This window comes from Tauraco erythrolophus, chromosome 10 (genome assembly GCF_009769465.1).
Source record: "Tauraco erythrolophus isolate bTauEry1 chromosome 10, bTauEry1.pri, whole genome shotgun sequence".
Taxonomy (NCBI): Eukaryota; Metazoa; Chordata; class Aves; order Musophagiformes; family Musophagidae; genus Tauraco; species Tauraco erythrolophus.
This window is the reverse complement of record NC_141474.1, coordinates 28,863,506-28,879,304: the sequence shown is the minus strand read 5'-3', so window position 1 is coordinate 28,879,304 and position 15,799 is coordinate 28,863,506. Positions and strand designations below refer to the sequence as shown.

Here is a 15,799-nt window from a genome sequence, read left to right as displayed (position 1 = left end):
CAATTTTATTTCTCCTATTGTGCAGACCTTTCTGTTCATATCATGCCAAGATTAAACTCATACACACACACAAGAAATACTAACACATTATAAAATATTGTTGTCTTGTCAAATGTAGCAAAGTCCACTTCCACATTTGTGATCATGATCTAACTACATTGCTGATGCTCACGGTGCATTATGCCTCAAGTCATCTGTAACTAGTAACCCACTCAATACAATTCAATACATCCATGGCAACAGTGTGTACTGAAACTGCTATTTCCGAGTATGATTCTCATTTATGCTGAGGTCCACTAACGTGGTGCTTCTAACAGTGCTGAAGGGACTAAGTGCCAACAACAGAAATGGTCAGTAACTTGCATTCAGATTCACTGCAAAGCTTTTTTTTTCACAGTGGTACAATATAACAATCAGGACATTTACTTAAAATTTATGTAAGACTCCAAAAAGTTTTAGTTATACAGCTAAGTGCCCATAATCCTGCATCATTGTTGGCAGTCACAGGAAATAAAGGCTTAACAGATAAACATCAAAAAATTCTAAAGCATTCTTCAAAGTTTTCAGAAATCCTATGGAGCTCTAGGAACATCAAATATCCCAAAACTCAGATGCAACGTTTATCAGACAGTCGAAAACAGAGAAATCTCAGCCACATCTTTTGTCCACTGACGTGGTGGTTGATTCTGCTCAGCCATGAATCCTTACCTCTTTATTTACCTCTCCTTCTTGGACTATAGTATATTCTTGCGTTCTGTTTTCTTCATCTGTTAGTCTTATTTTCCCCTCTCAAACACATTCCTTCCTCATTCATTTCTTCTGGCATCTGTTTGTTTCTCCCTACCCATGTTTCCTTCCTTCTCTGACAAAAAAAATGAGAAATCTCATGTGTTTCAACATCACTGTTCAGATCCACTGGTATAAATCAGTTGTAACTGACCTTATTAACCACAAGATATTATCCCTCACTTCTAAGAATGACGAGGACAAACCCATTAACAGTGGTGATGTGTCCACTTTGCAAACATAAATGAAAGTCTTTAGACAAAATACCTATCAAAAAAGAAAAAAAAAACCCACATATGGCCAAAATAACATTCAAAACATAAGACATGACTGTAACTGTCAACCTGCCTTCTATCTATCCTCATCATTATTTACTGATGTCATGGCTCCTTCATGTACTCATTTAAACCCTCAGCATTTTAGACCGTGAGATACAATTTTTGACACATACACACACTGGGTACCCAAAATCTAGGATCAGCATCTATGTATTTGAGAACTCTAGTTAAAACAAGTTTTATTAACTACATAGGAGCCACTATTTATACATGTCCTCAAAGCAGAAGAAAGTACAACTGCATCTACATGCCAGCTGTATGGAAATGAAGCTTAATGGGGAAAAAAAAAAAAAGAGAGAGAGAAAATATAAGCACAAAGGCCATTACAGCAAAAGAACGAGGGAACAAAACCACTAAATATATATCTATATACTCATGAGTGTCAAGAAACGATTTCTAATTCTTGTCATAATAAACCCATGTTCATGCGACAGGAGTATATAAATAAAAAAATCTACGTGCAAATTCCAGTGATAGGTTAAAATGCATTTTACAGGTGACTTGTTAACTAAGGTAAATACAATACAGAGGATATTATACCAGTACACGAATATAATTACTTGAAAGCACAGAAGTATGTAGGTAGACTGATGTTTAAAGTTAAGTAATGACCTTTTAAAGCTACACTTATAGAAGAAGCAAGAAAGAACTGTGAAATAAATGAAGTATACTGGGGTTTTATTCAGCCTTCATCGTTTATACAAAAACACAGTATGACATTCCTACAATCAATGCAATGTGATGTTTCAGTTATGAGGCTCTTTCAATATACATACTATTTAAAGCAATCTGCTAATAATACAACCTAAGAAGTGGGCTTAGGCTTTGCACGTAGTTTCAAGTTCACCTAATGAGAGATCATTAAAACACTAATTTTGAATTAACCAATATAACACTCGCAATGGAACTTTGTAACATCACGACAACCAATGTGCTCTGCTGAACTACCAAACTGGCCAGCAAACAGAAACAGTAGCTATATACTGAAGTATACCCCAAAACCAGTATAGATCAGATACCTGTGCCTCTCTCTACAAAACACGTCAGAAGCAAGCTATAGAACGTATTTCCACAGTACTGTAGAATAACACACGATTTCAAAAAGACTGCTAGATAAATGAAAAAAAAAAAAAAAAAAAACAAATTATAGGGAACTCGCCTCTTACACCGTCTCAATTCATATTAAATGTTCATTTATCTGCATTACAGTGCAGATAGGGAATCAAAAATTACATTGACTTGATTGGTTTGCTGGGTATATTTTAACCATGTAACTTTTGTGTCTTTTCCACTCTACAAAGAAAACTCAGTATTCACAGTCTCAGCAAAACAGATAAGAAGAGGACTTAAGTACTGTTACATGTTCAGTTACTGTTACTTTTCAAGTGTTGCATCTTTAATCTGACCTCCCACAGAAATTAAGATTATGGGACATATTATTCACTTACTATTTTTTACGCTCATCTTTTCTAAAAAAAATATACATTCATGAAAATTAGTATCTGCACAGTAAAAACAAATCCAAACGACTGTCTTCTGAGGGAAAAGCAAGCTGCTGTATGTATTTTTGGCAGCAACCTCCTGGGCAATCAATACCCACACAGCTCTGGAAAAAACAGCATTACAGTGTTATGTGAGAAAACTGGGATTATTGCAGAGGGGGAAGAAAGGGAAGAGATACTAAGAGGCAAAAAGGATTTAAATCTACAGAAAAAACAAGCTTCTTTCATTCCACTGATGGTAGAACAATATGCTTACCAATGAGGTATCTCAAAGGACTTGGGTATGTACAACACCAAATTCAGTTTACACTATTAAATTCACTCAACACATCTTCTAATTCAACACAAAACATAGTTCTTTCCATCTCCAGATCTTGTAACAATTTCCCTGCTACTTAAAAAATCTTTCACAAATTCTAAAGAATTATGGGTGGAAAATAAGTTTAGCCATCAGAAACTAATCTGGATTTAGACTCCCATTGCTTCAGCTAGAGTGATGTGAGCTCTGGACCAGCACACTGCACTGACTCAACCCAAGAAAGCAACCTTGAGCATCAGTTTAACCAAGCCCAGTTCTCTGTCCTCAGTCTTGCATGATGTCAGGCAACACGCTCCCTGGATCTGTGATGTCCTAAAAAGACAGGTAAGCATTATCTCTATTCAACACTTAGTGGAACTGGCACACATAGAGATCCAAGATATACGCTCTTCTCTTTCATATTATGCTTATTTAAGAAATCACCAGCACCAGATAGCCACCCCTCTTCTGTGATAGATTACTGAGGCCCACTCACCTTTCCTTGTCTACAACACAAGCAGAAAAAGCAAATGTGCTACTTCTTCAGTCACAATTTTGTTTAAATTGATATGCAAAGCTCAGAGCAGCAGAACTTGAAGAGGGAATACAAATTTAACTCTGCCAGGTATTTCAATAGATGACTGGGCAGGGATTACCTAAATCACCCACACACAGATCATCAAAGTCTACCTCAGAGGTACTGGATGTGTGGCACACCCAAGATCAGAATGAGGTCTGAGCACAACACAGACCAGAGGAATCTAGATCACCAGAAACCGGGGCCCATATTTTACTGCTAATGACACCATTCTTAAACCTTCCTCTTAAAATCCAACAATTCAAAAAAATGAGAGAGAAAAAAAATCAAAGCTGTTGAAGAAGAAAAGGAAACAGATAAGAGAAGAGTTTCATTGTTCAGGTTAAAAGAAATGTAAGAAAAGTAGAGCAAATAATAACTAAGAAACAAAAAACTCACAGATTCAAAAATATCTGCGATTTTTGTCCTGTAGTATCTTCCAAACTTCCAATAATCTGACTGGCCAACTGACCAAGCAATAAATCGTATGCATATTCACACGATTTGCCAATTCTTGAATTTAGAACAACTATATACACTATAAATTCACAGTTTCAAATGGCTTGGCCTTTATTTTAGTGATCCTAAATCAATCACCTAGCTCACACTTGAAGTGCAAACAGGTAAGTCAACATGTATGCCGAGTTCAAAGCCGAGTTTTGACACTACAAAACTGACACTGAAAATAGAAAAGCTCCTCTAATAGTCAGTGTCATTCACAGATAAAGAAGCTATTACACGATTTAGAAAGCTCTTTGATCTGCTGCTTACACTGAATGTTACCAGCTCCTTTTAAGTGCATCACACTACTTTTTAGAAAAATGTACCAGTGTATGTTTCTCCATTGATAATCTTCCATGAATTTTCTAATATATTTCATCCATATGACTTCCCCAAATAACATTTTAAACTTAGAGTGAAATGTAAGTGTTGTACTCAGAGCATATATATAAAGACTGAGTTCTATTATTTATTTTAAAAAGGCTTCGGTATGTCATAGAAATAAACAAAAACTTTCATAATACAGTAATTTTAAAAATTGCAAGAATCCAATGGAAGTAAGGCTGGTAAGTATTACCAGGGCAGCTACAGCACTGCTGTAATTGATAGAGCACATGTGAGTCTCTCATGTAAGTATGGCCTAATTTCAAATTATCGCCTGATAAGAAACGACCTCTGGATCCTTTGTACACTGGAAAGCGGGAAGGACAGGTTCCTCCCAGCTACTAATTCACTAACAAAAAGACAGACACCGCACTTAAGACACATATACTAAACATTTTGCCTTTTTATACAGGCCCACAACTGCTCTTTGGCAAAACTGAAGTACAAGAAGTCAGTAAGTAAGATCCACAATGAAACATTACCAGTAAGTATGGTCATAATTTGATAGATAGCATGTCTTTTCTAACTCTTAACTGGACAAGGGATTTTCTCAGTGCAAGCAAAGGCTCAAAATATTTCCAGCATCTCTGATCATGCCTAATTCCTCTGTCACTAATGAAGAATAGCTGGGGAACAGTCCTAAAATAGTTACCAAACTGAAATCTTCAATATAGAAGTATTTTCATACATAGATAATAGCAGAAAAAAAAAAAAAAAAAAGAAAAAAAAACCACAGTTCCAGCCTTTTCTACATTAGGCTTTAGTGCTTTTTTCTAATTACTGTGAACATCAGTTCAGCTCGAGCCAGGCCAAAAACCAGGAAGACACTAGCAAGACATATTACTGCATTATTTTATATACAAAGCCATACCCTAAACCAGGGTTCAGCATTACTATCTAAAGTATCAGTTGATGTCTCAAGCTTCTACTAGAAAGCTTTCCACCATTGTTACTACGTTGAAACCAACCAGAAATCCAACAAAACAATTTTAAGAGAAATTATTAACTGGCAATACCATGTCCTGTTGTAAAGTCCCACTCAACTTCATTACGCAATCAATCTCTCAAAAAAATTCATCAAGCTTCTTGTTGATATCAAAAGGAGCAGGGGGAAGTATAGAAAACAGAAGTAAAATATATACTAGTAGCACGCAGTACAATTCTTGACTGAAAAACCTAGACAATCCTAGGAGAGCATACTGGAATGCTTCTGGACCATCAGCGTATCCGCTTAAACAACTGATACTACAGTGACCCCACTGACTCATAAAGTAGACTTGTAGCTTCAGTTGCCATCAAAATATCAGGGATACAAGTAATATTAACATATAGCAAACAAGACAAAGATATTTCTGTATTCTATATACAGCATAGAGACTATGGAGGGTACAGCCATCAGCATTATCTCCAGATAATTCAATACGAAGGTTAGTAATTGCTACTCAGGAAAACAGCGACAAATGAAAAACCAACACAAGTGGAAATCCAACACTGAAGTCCATGTTTTCATTTGCCTAATGTACAATGGGGATAGAATATGTGAAAAGTACAATATATGGACACCAAAACTTCAAAACTTAACATATGGTCAGACTGCCATATATTGATATTTCCAAATTATCAAATTTTACAGGGAAGCAAAACAATGCTAAAGTTTCTTTAAGCTCTCTCCTCACTGGCCTTCATAACTAAGACAACCATTGCCTTAGCTTATACTTAGACTGAAGATAATCACACAAGCTATTCAGAAAGCACTCTAGCTCCATGCTTTCTAAAACACAAAAAATCTACAGATTGTGACCTCACACCTGTTTTTCACACAGTTTATCACTTTTCTTCTTTTTTTTTTTTTCTTTACATCTTTTTTACTGCAGCAGAACTATGCCTGTGTAAAATTCAACTGACTGGACATGCTTCTTTAAGTCAACTCCCACTTGAGCAGACCTAGATGAAAGAATAAGGAAGGAACAATCTACTCAGTGTTGTCACCTATAAGTTCCTGGTCACGCACTATTTGTCTTTAACCTATGTTTTTAAATTAATTACATTTCTCTAGTAAGGACCTTTAAAATAGTTTAAATGAATCTTTATGGATTTCCTCTACCATTCACCTTCAGCCTATTTGATGCTGATGTATTAGTTGGAGGGCTGTTATTACTGAAAAATGAATATCAATATTACACATTTCTAGTTATCTCTTCTAGCAATACAACAGTGATATAATTACTGTTGTAATAGTCCAATACTGGAAAGATTCAGTGAAAAAATACACATAAACCCGCCTTAAAAGTATTTTTTCTGTTCCATCCGTCTGCTATGGCAGTTTGAATAGTAGCATTCTTAAATATCCCAAACTCCAAATGTGTGATGCAAAAGGGAGAAAACATAAAGCACATTCAGGAAACAAACACCTGTCAAAGACAAAAGCACTGAGTGCAGCATTCCATTAATCCCAATGAAAAGGTCCTGGGATCTGCAACGTCCTGTAATTTTCTCTAGAAAATACCATTCAAAGGAGTTACATATTTTAATACCCTAGGTATGACACTCACTCATTCCTTCCCATAAACACTAGCTGAGAATTACACTTATTAAGATTTAAGTGGGCACCTTAAAATCTACAAATATTCAATGTCTAAAAAGAACCTTAACAGCTAAATTAAGAAAAAGAAATTGTGCTACGCTTTAGTTTCAATTAAGTGAAACCCAGCCAACCAAACAATTAGTAGGAAATTACTTTATTTGTCTGTAAAAATAGAATAATTTCTAGCTATAAAATAAATAATAATATTTATTTATATACAAAATATATATATTTATATATTGTGATAATGGTCATTTACTTTTATCACACTGATTTTTCAAAGTGTGCTACTCTTTTGATAACTATGTAGCATGATTTGCTCTAGTCACTAGTCAAATAAACTTGCATGAATATGTATCTTGAATTCTAATTTAAGTAGAAACCACTATGTCAGTGGATCCTTGATATAGCTTTTAAAACTTCCCATCCATTCACATTAATTGATGTCATTTTCCCAGCGTTGCAAGATGCAGCCAACGCTTGAAGCCAACACAGAAGTAAGAGCTGTTTCTATCACCTAAAACTCAATCCTTTAACTTACTTTCAGTCATTTACTCTTGACTGTATATTTCTTATCAATACAAAAAGCTTTGCAAACTTTTAGTATCATTCTATGGACACATTTCTCGATGCTTCACAAAAACAACAGGAGGGAAAACTGAGCATGTTAGTTCACATTTCTGTTCATTTCAAATTTCAAGTCTCATAAAGAATCACAAACAAGAGCTCTAAAACAGGCCACCTTTCAACTTCTTCAGAGATTTAATCTCCATCACATTAAAAAAATAAAGAGTAGCTAAAGAGTAGCCTTTATATAAAACTTTCAAAGTAGTCTATGAATATACTGGTGTCTTCCAACAATGCTCTGGAAAAGATCACCGATTCATCAGCACACAGATTCACCTTGCACTGAAACTATTATGCCTCATCTGATTTCTGCCAAGAAATTCACTTTTATTTGGAAGATTCTCAGCCTAGTGTATCAAAAAGATTTTTCTGATCAACAAAACACAAATATACAACTTCTTCCCAATATCTATTTATTTTCGGTCAGCTTTTATTCGAAAGCAAAACTTCACTCTAATCCTTTTGCAAAATAACTTCCAGGTAAATTTTTACAGACAGCCTGTCAACCCAAAAACTAGCAAGCTATATTCCGCTAAAGTTGGCACAGCTAGTCGACAGGTGTGCTGGTTTTGGCTGGAGTAGAGTTACTTTTCTTCACAGCAGCTAGTACGGGGCTACGTTTCGGATTTGTGCTGAAAACAGCACTGATAACCCAGGAAAGTTTCCATTATTGCTGAGCAGTGCTCACACAGAGCCAAGGCCTTTTCTGCTTCCCACACCACCCCACCAGTGAGCAGGCTGGGGGTGCACAAGAAGTTGGGAGGGGGCACAGCTGGGACAGCTGACCCCAACTGACCAAAGGGATATTCCATATCATATGGCGTTGTCATGGGTTAGGCTGCTCCAGCAACCGAACCCCACACAGTCGGTCACTCACCCTCCCCCACCCCCAGGAATGAGGGAGAGAATTAAAGGAGAAACGGGAAACCCGTGGGTTGAGATAAGAACAATTTAATACAAGTAAGTAATACACAGTGTAGATGCTCACCACCCCCTCTTATCCGCAGCCCATCTCATCCTGAAGCTGCAATCCCGGACGAACACGAGGCCCCGAAATAGAGGGGGGGACAGAGAGATAGTACTCTGAGAGTGGGAGTACTGGAAGAGAGAGGGGGAAAAAAGGCAATAGAGCAAAAGCGCAGCAAGCGCAAAGAGCAGAAGCGGCGAAAGAGCCAAAGAGCAAAAGCCCTTCTGTCCGGCTGACCCTCACTTTTATACTGGGCATGACGCTGCATGATATGGAATACTAATTGGCCAGTTTGGCCCTCAATCTTAAGTTCCACCACAAATCACAAGGGGAATCGTGGCCCCCTTGTCCTGGCTATGCTTCCCCCTTATCCCGCCGTGCTTCTGCACTCCGGCACACTGAAAAGTCCTTGGCCAACTACAAACATCAGCTTGCTATCAACATTCTTCTCAGAGCGAGCCTCTGAGTAAAACCAAAACACGGAGCTCTTCTAGCTGCTAAAAAGAAGAGCTAACTCTGTCCCAACTAAAACCAGGACAGGCGTCATGCTCAGCATAAAGCTGGGAGGAAAAGAAGGAAGGGGGGACATTTGCAGAGATGGCGTTTGTCTTCCCAAGTCACCGTTACACGTGATGGAGCCCTGCTTTCCTGGAGATGGCTGAACACCTGCCTGCCCATGGGAAGCAGTGAAGGAATTCCTTGGTTTGCCTTGCTTGCACACATGGCTTTTGCTTTTCCTATTAAACTGTCTTTATCTCAACCCATGAGTTTTCTCACTTTTACCCTTCCAATTCTCTCCCCTATCGCACCGGGCCAAGAGTGAGTGAGCAGCTGTGTGGGGCTTAGTTGCCAGCTGGGGTCAAACCACCACAATAGTCCTTTTTGGTGCCCAACGTGGGACTTGAAGGGCTCAAGATAATTACAAGATTTGACTGGAATGTGCCATATCCAAATTGGATAGCTGTTATTGCTGTTTAGCTATTAACTGAGACTCCTGTGCTTGCCATAGGGCTTGCCCGCCTGACTGTAAATTAAAGAGCCTAGTGCTCGTTAGTGACTGCGTTTTGCTTTCACCGCTTGCTGTGGTGCTGCACCACTTATCACCTTACTCTGCTGGGCCTGCGAACATTTTGATAACAGCAATGGCGATGCGTCTGGGCTGGTAGATGGCCAGGGCATCGCTGCTGTTCCTGTGCTGCTGTACTGGACAGGCTGGAATTCCACTGTGAACTCAAGCTGAAGGGACTGTGACCTGCAGATGAGCCCACGCGGGAGCAGGACACTCCACAGCATTTGTGGCCGTGTTTAAGTCCATGCCAGAGCAGGTACATCTCAAAGCATCTGTGGCTGTGGTTACGTCTGTGCCGCAGAAGGTACATATCTGAAAGGACTGTGGCCCAAGGATAAATCCACCCTGGAGAAGGTACACCTTGAAGCATCTGTGGCTGTGGATAAGTCCATGCTGCAGCAGGTACACCCAGAAGCATTAGTGGCTGTGCATGAGGTGATGCTGGAGCACCTCAAAGCGGGTGGCCATAGATAAGCCCACGACAGAGCAGCTACAGCCCTGGAGGGACTGTAGCCATGGGTAAGGCCATGCTGGAGCAGGTATATCTCAGAAGGCACTGTGGCCCATGGAGAAAGCCACACTGAGAACAGGTTCACCTCAAAGCGACTGTGGCTGTGGATAAGTCTATGCTGCAGCAAGGTATACCCTTGGAGAGACTGTAACTCAGATAAGGCTCCACTTGGAGCAGACACACCTCTAAGGGACTGCAGTCTGTGGGTAAGTCCAAGTCCGAACAGGGGCAAGGAGAGGAGTCCATTGCAACGTTAAACCCCAAAGGCATCAGCAGTGGAGATTGTAATGGAAATACCCTTAAATTGTTGTAATCCATGATTTGAGATGCATGTTATAGGAATTACTATAGCAGGAACCACCTGAGCCAATGGAGGACAAGCCTTTCAAGCAGCAGTGCAAGTGCAGCAGTGACCCGACCTCAGCTGGCTTTGGTGACCATTAAATCCACACAATACACCGCCTCTCCTGTCCTGAGTGACCACCGTAACAGATGGAGCTCAAAGTCATGGACTAAATGAACTCAATGGACATCTTTTTGACACTTATGGACATTTTAAAGATATTTCATGGGGGTGGTCCATAGACTAAGGGAATGATATCTGTGTATTATATCACGGGATGGGAAGGGGGGAGGTGGGTAATGAGAATGTATTGTATAGTGTGAGACCTGAGCATGACATAAATGATATGGAATAAAGGGTGGAGAATGTGCTGGTTCTGGCTGAGGTAGAGTTAAGTTTCTTCACAGCAGCTAGTATGGGGCTATGTTTCGGATTTGTGCTGAAAACAGCGCTGATAACTCAGGAAAGTTTCCATTATTGCTGAGCAGTGCTTACACAGAGCCAAGGCTTTTTCTGCTTCCCATCCCATCCCACCAGCGAGCAGGCTGGGGGTACGCAAGAAGTTGGGAGGGGACACAGCTGGAACAGCTGACCCCAACTGACCAAACGGATATTCCGTACCATACGGCATCATGCTCAGCATAAAGCTGGGGGCAAAAGAAGGCAGAGGAGATATTCAGAATGATGGCATTTGTCTTCCCAAGTCACCGTTATGCGTGATGGAGCCCTGCTTTCCTGGAGATGGCTGAACACCTGCCTGCCAATGGGAAGAAGTGAAGGAATTCCTTGGTTTGCCTTGCTTGCACGCATGGCTTTTGCTTTAGCTATTAAACTGTCTTTATCTCAGCTCCTGAGTTTTCTCACTTTTACCCTTCCAATTCTCTCCCCTGCCCCACCTAGGGGAGTGGGCAAGAGGCTGTGTGGTGCTTAGCTGCCAGCTGGGGTTAAAGCACGACAACAGGCAACAACAGACATTAAAGGCTTATCATTCTTTGGCCAAAAGTTTTAATACTGCATCTTTGTTCAGTCTCTACCTCTGTTCCCTGAGACAATCATGGTCAGACTTTATGCCAAACTAAAAAAACTGTATTTCATCTCAGACTTAGCCCCAGGCTTCAGATCCTGAAATGTGTGTTTGAAAGTATTTAATCCCCAGCCTAATAACTGACTCAACACTAACATGCAAAAATAACACCCAATATCAGGACTCAGCACAGCAGTTTTGGTGTGTTATTCTTCCTTTTTCACACACTAAAGAAGGCACCATAAAACAATGGACAATTAGAGAATCAATCACAATGTGTCAGAACATGGTAACTTGCTAGGTGTAAATCAGGGCTTGAATTAGAGGGAGGCTTGTTTGACATTTTAGGCCCTTATTCAGCTTCCACTTCAGACTCCCCAAACCTCTGAAGAGATTTTTAATTTTGTCTCTCTTGGGTCAAGGAGACTGTTCTTCTCATTTTGTATCACATGTCATAACTTTATAAAAAGAAGTGCACTATTGGGTTCAGGCAGTAACAAAGGATTTTGATGTTGTTTCAACCAAGGAAGGTGTATCTAAAATCTGGATTCGTTCCACACAATCAAAAATTATTTGCTAATAAAAGTTAATTACAATGTTTTAAAACACTGCCTAGTCGATAAAATGCTGCCTAAAGAAAATAAAAGCTTTTATTCAAGTAGATAATCTTTTTAAATTATTATTGTATTTGTTTATACAGGGCCCCTTCCAGTTTTGGACTCACCCTGGACTGAAATATTCAGGGTAGTGTTATTCAGAAATTCTAATCTAATGCAAACATACTTAATAAAAAGATTGCCGGCATTTCAGATTCCATATTCAGTCAACTTTTCAACAATGAAAATATGTGTAAAAACTAAACCCTCTGGAAAACCTCTGTCACATAATAATCACGAATATCTTATCTACAAATAAACAAGATAGTTAACACGAAAACATAAAGTCTATCAATTCCCATCTGCTACTTGTTTCTCAGTCTGGTTAACAAGATAAAAACAGTTCTCCAGTCACTCTGCATCATGCGCACCTATTTAACCGTAACATTTACAAGTAACTAACCCACCTCTGCAAAAAGTCTGACATGCCAAGAGTGGCAGTTATTCTTAGAGTGAGACATGACCACAGTTCCACGTAATTAGAGATGTTATAAAACGCATCCTGCCCGCTCGCCCCATCCCCCTCCACCACTACCACCATTGCAGGAGTGACTTGTTACACATCGCGATGAGCAAGTAACATTCACCGCCCGGGGAGAGATCGGAGATCAGGCCATAAAAAGGGCACGAGATGCGAACAGGGATCCTCCCTCCCCTCTCCAGGCCGGGAGCCGAGGCTGCCCGCTGGCTCCCGTGCGCACGGCGTGGCCCGGGGCGCCGGCCGGCCCGGAGAACAGCCTCGCCTTGCCCCGTGCCCGCACCGGCGGCATGCTGGGGGTCCCGGGGGGAGCTCCCATGGAGGACGGCAGAGCTCTTTCACCTTCTCCAGGAGCGCCGGCGCGGGCAGAAAAGTGCCCCGGCCGCGCCGGGGAGGGGGTCGCCCAGCCCAGGCAGCCTGCGAGCGGCACCCGGGGACGGAGGGGAACGGCGGGGAGGGGGCTCGAAGGACCAGCGTCGCCGCCGGTGAGGGCTGAGGGGCGACCGCAGCCTTCTCCCTCGGGGACGAGGAGCCTCTCCCCTTGGCGGCGTGTGGGGGACAAGGGCGGTGGGGTGCGGGGGCACCCGGAGCGACCCTGAGGCGTCGGAGCCCTCCCCTCCCGCCCGTGGGCCTCGCTCCGGGAGGCAGGGGCCTGGGGAGCGGGACACCCTGGACACCCTGGCCTCCCCGGCCTGGGGGCGGAGGGCTGGGTGCCGCTCACTCACCTCGGGAGGCAGCAGGCGCCGCCGGGTCTGCATGGCGAGGGGGATCCCCCGGGGCCGCGCTCCGCCGCCGCCGCCGCTCTCTCCCGGGCGGGCCCCGCAGACCCCGCGAGCGCTGGAAAGGCCGGCGCCCGCCCTCACCGCCCGCCAGCCGGGCTCGCTCGCTGGCTCCGCGGCCAAGGCCGCCGCAGCTACCGGCAGCCAGCGCCCCCTGGCCGGCCCCAGAGGCAGCGCACGGCACTGCGGCACCGCCGGGGAGGCAGTGCGGAGCCTGCCGCACCCCCGCCCCGCGGCGCGGGGGGCCGGGCAGGCCGCGCCGCCACCTCCGGCCCGGCCGCCTACCGCCGGGCGTCACGGGCGGAGAGCGGGAGGAGTCATGCGGCGCACGGGGATGCGCCACCGCGCAGCGGAGGGAGCCCGCTCGCCCAGCCGCCGCGGGGTCCCGCCGAGCCCGCGCGGCCCCGCAGCGAGGGCCCCCCGCCCACACACATACACCCGCGGAGGGCGGCACCGGCGGGGCGCCGCAGACCAACCGCAGCCCGCCCGGCAGAGGGTTTCCGTGAGGCGCGCAGCCGTGCCGCTGCCCACGCCACGGGGAGGTGCCCGTCGCCACCCGGGCGCTGGACGGCGCACGGGCAGCCGCACAGCAGCGGGGGTGCGCCCTCGGCCGAGACGCGTAGTCCGCAGCCGGCTGCAGCTGCACCTACGTGCACACTGTAGGCAGAAGGACTCGCGGCTGGGAGCCATTCGTATTTTAGTTCGCCATTTCATACTGGATACCTTCAAAATCAGAGAGGGACGCTTTGTCCTGCACAGGCACAGCGGCCCACAGCCGCCCGCACATGGCCACCCTGAGGGATTCATGGGTGCGCAGACACGGAGCCACCCGCTCAAAGACTCGTTCACTCTTCAGCAAAGCAGGATTCCAGAAAAAAAAAAAAAAAACTCACAGGAACGGACTGTTCCTCACAGAAACGGCCTCAGGAGTGCGACGGCAAACTGACGGGTTACGCCAAACCATCACTGTGCGCCTGGAGTCTCACCGATCTTCGCTCTAAGAGGCGGCGGCCACGGCGGCGCCCATGCCGGGAGCGGGGCTCCTTTCCCCGCCTGGCGGCAGCCACTCGGGAACTGGCGGAAATGCCACTTTCCCGCCGCGTGTGGCTTGCGACGGTGCCCCGCGCCCGACGGGGCGAGGAGCGGGGAGGGCCGCCCCGCGCTGCCGCACCGGCTGCAGCGCCCGCCGCCGCCCTCTGCTGGGCGCGAGGCAGCGCCCCTCGCGACCCCCTCGCGCCTCGCCCTTCCCGCGCCAGCGCTCGTCGCCTCAAGAGCCGCTCGCCTCGGCTCCCCCTCAGGAACGGCTCGCCCCGCGCCGGGGAAGGGGCGAGACCTGCCGTCCCCTCACCTTCGGACAGCATCGCGGCCTCCTCTCAGCCGCAGCAGAGCGCCATGTCATCCCTAGGAGAGAGGGGAAGGTGGGTGTGGTGGCTGCCAGTGCAGTTGTACTGCCATTCCCGCTTCTCAGGTCTTCGCGCTTACAGGCTATCAGTTTCCAGCAGGTTAGGCTTCTCCATTAACTCCCTGCGTATGGCAGTGAATATGGTGTACTGAGCCCCAGTGATAAAATCTAGGCCTTCTTGCTCCGAGAGCGTCAGCCCATCCCACTTAAAATGAAAGGGAAGCCCTTCATCATTATTCATTGATTCTGGTAGAACTAAGTGCTTTTCCAGCAGAAAATACAAGATACTCCCAATCAACTGAATCATCAATCCATGGGCAAAGAGCTGAGGAGATAAAAAATGCTAATCAATCATAGCTGGTAGTACCATGTTAATGGAGATGGAATTTATTTTCTCCCATAAAATGTTCCCAGTTAACCCTAACTTGCTATTTCTTTAGCAATTAGTGGTGTTACGCTTATAAAGCACAGTTGAGGAGTTCAGATAGGTCCAATACACAATCACTGTCCTCAAAACAATTTTGCCTGACAGATAAAAAAGAAATAAATTAAAGGACGAGCAACATAACACTTCATCCCTCTGGCCAAATGCATGCAAGCACATAGGTTTGCCATCTGTGTATGTCTCACAGAGGCATATCGCTACCATAATTTTGTTCTACTTTAATCCCTCTACATACAGCCATTCATTGGAATGTTTTCTCACCAAACACTGAGAGTTTTTACTTGAAGGATATCATAATTGGCAGTTTTGCAAGAATGCCATCTCATGAAAGCATGCAAAAAAGGAGTTAGGAGCAATGGGAAACATCTTTATGAGTTAAGGTGATGGGACATGATCTCATGCTCCATCTCTTTTCAGTATCTATATATATATATTGGATGCCACATGACTTGTTTCCAATGAAAATGTATCCAGAGGAGCAGGAACTCAGCAAAACTTAGGTTGCTGCTCCGGGCAGTTGTGGTGCCA

At 44.1% G+C, this 15,799-nt stretch overlaps 1 protein-coding gene across 6 annotated transcripts in view; it reads right to left on the bottom strand.

Moving 5' to 3' along the window:
- The window catches only part of ZFYVE9 (zinc finger FYVE-type containing 9), a 64,313-nt gene extending 50,885 nt beyond the window's left edge, over positions 1–13,428 (bottom strand). For 5 of the 6 annotated variants that reach the window (XR_015222371.1, XM_086617712.1, XM_086617717.1 and 2 more), the window contains exon 1: positions 13,371–13,428. The gene's annotated coding sequence lies outside the window, so the exon portion shown is untranslated. The remainder of the gene's footprint in view (positions 1–13,370) is intronic. The other variant, XM_086617714.1, reaches the window with a different exon arrangement.
- Positions 13,429–15,799: the final 2,371 nt, after the last annotated feature.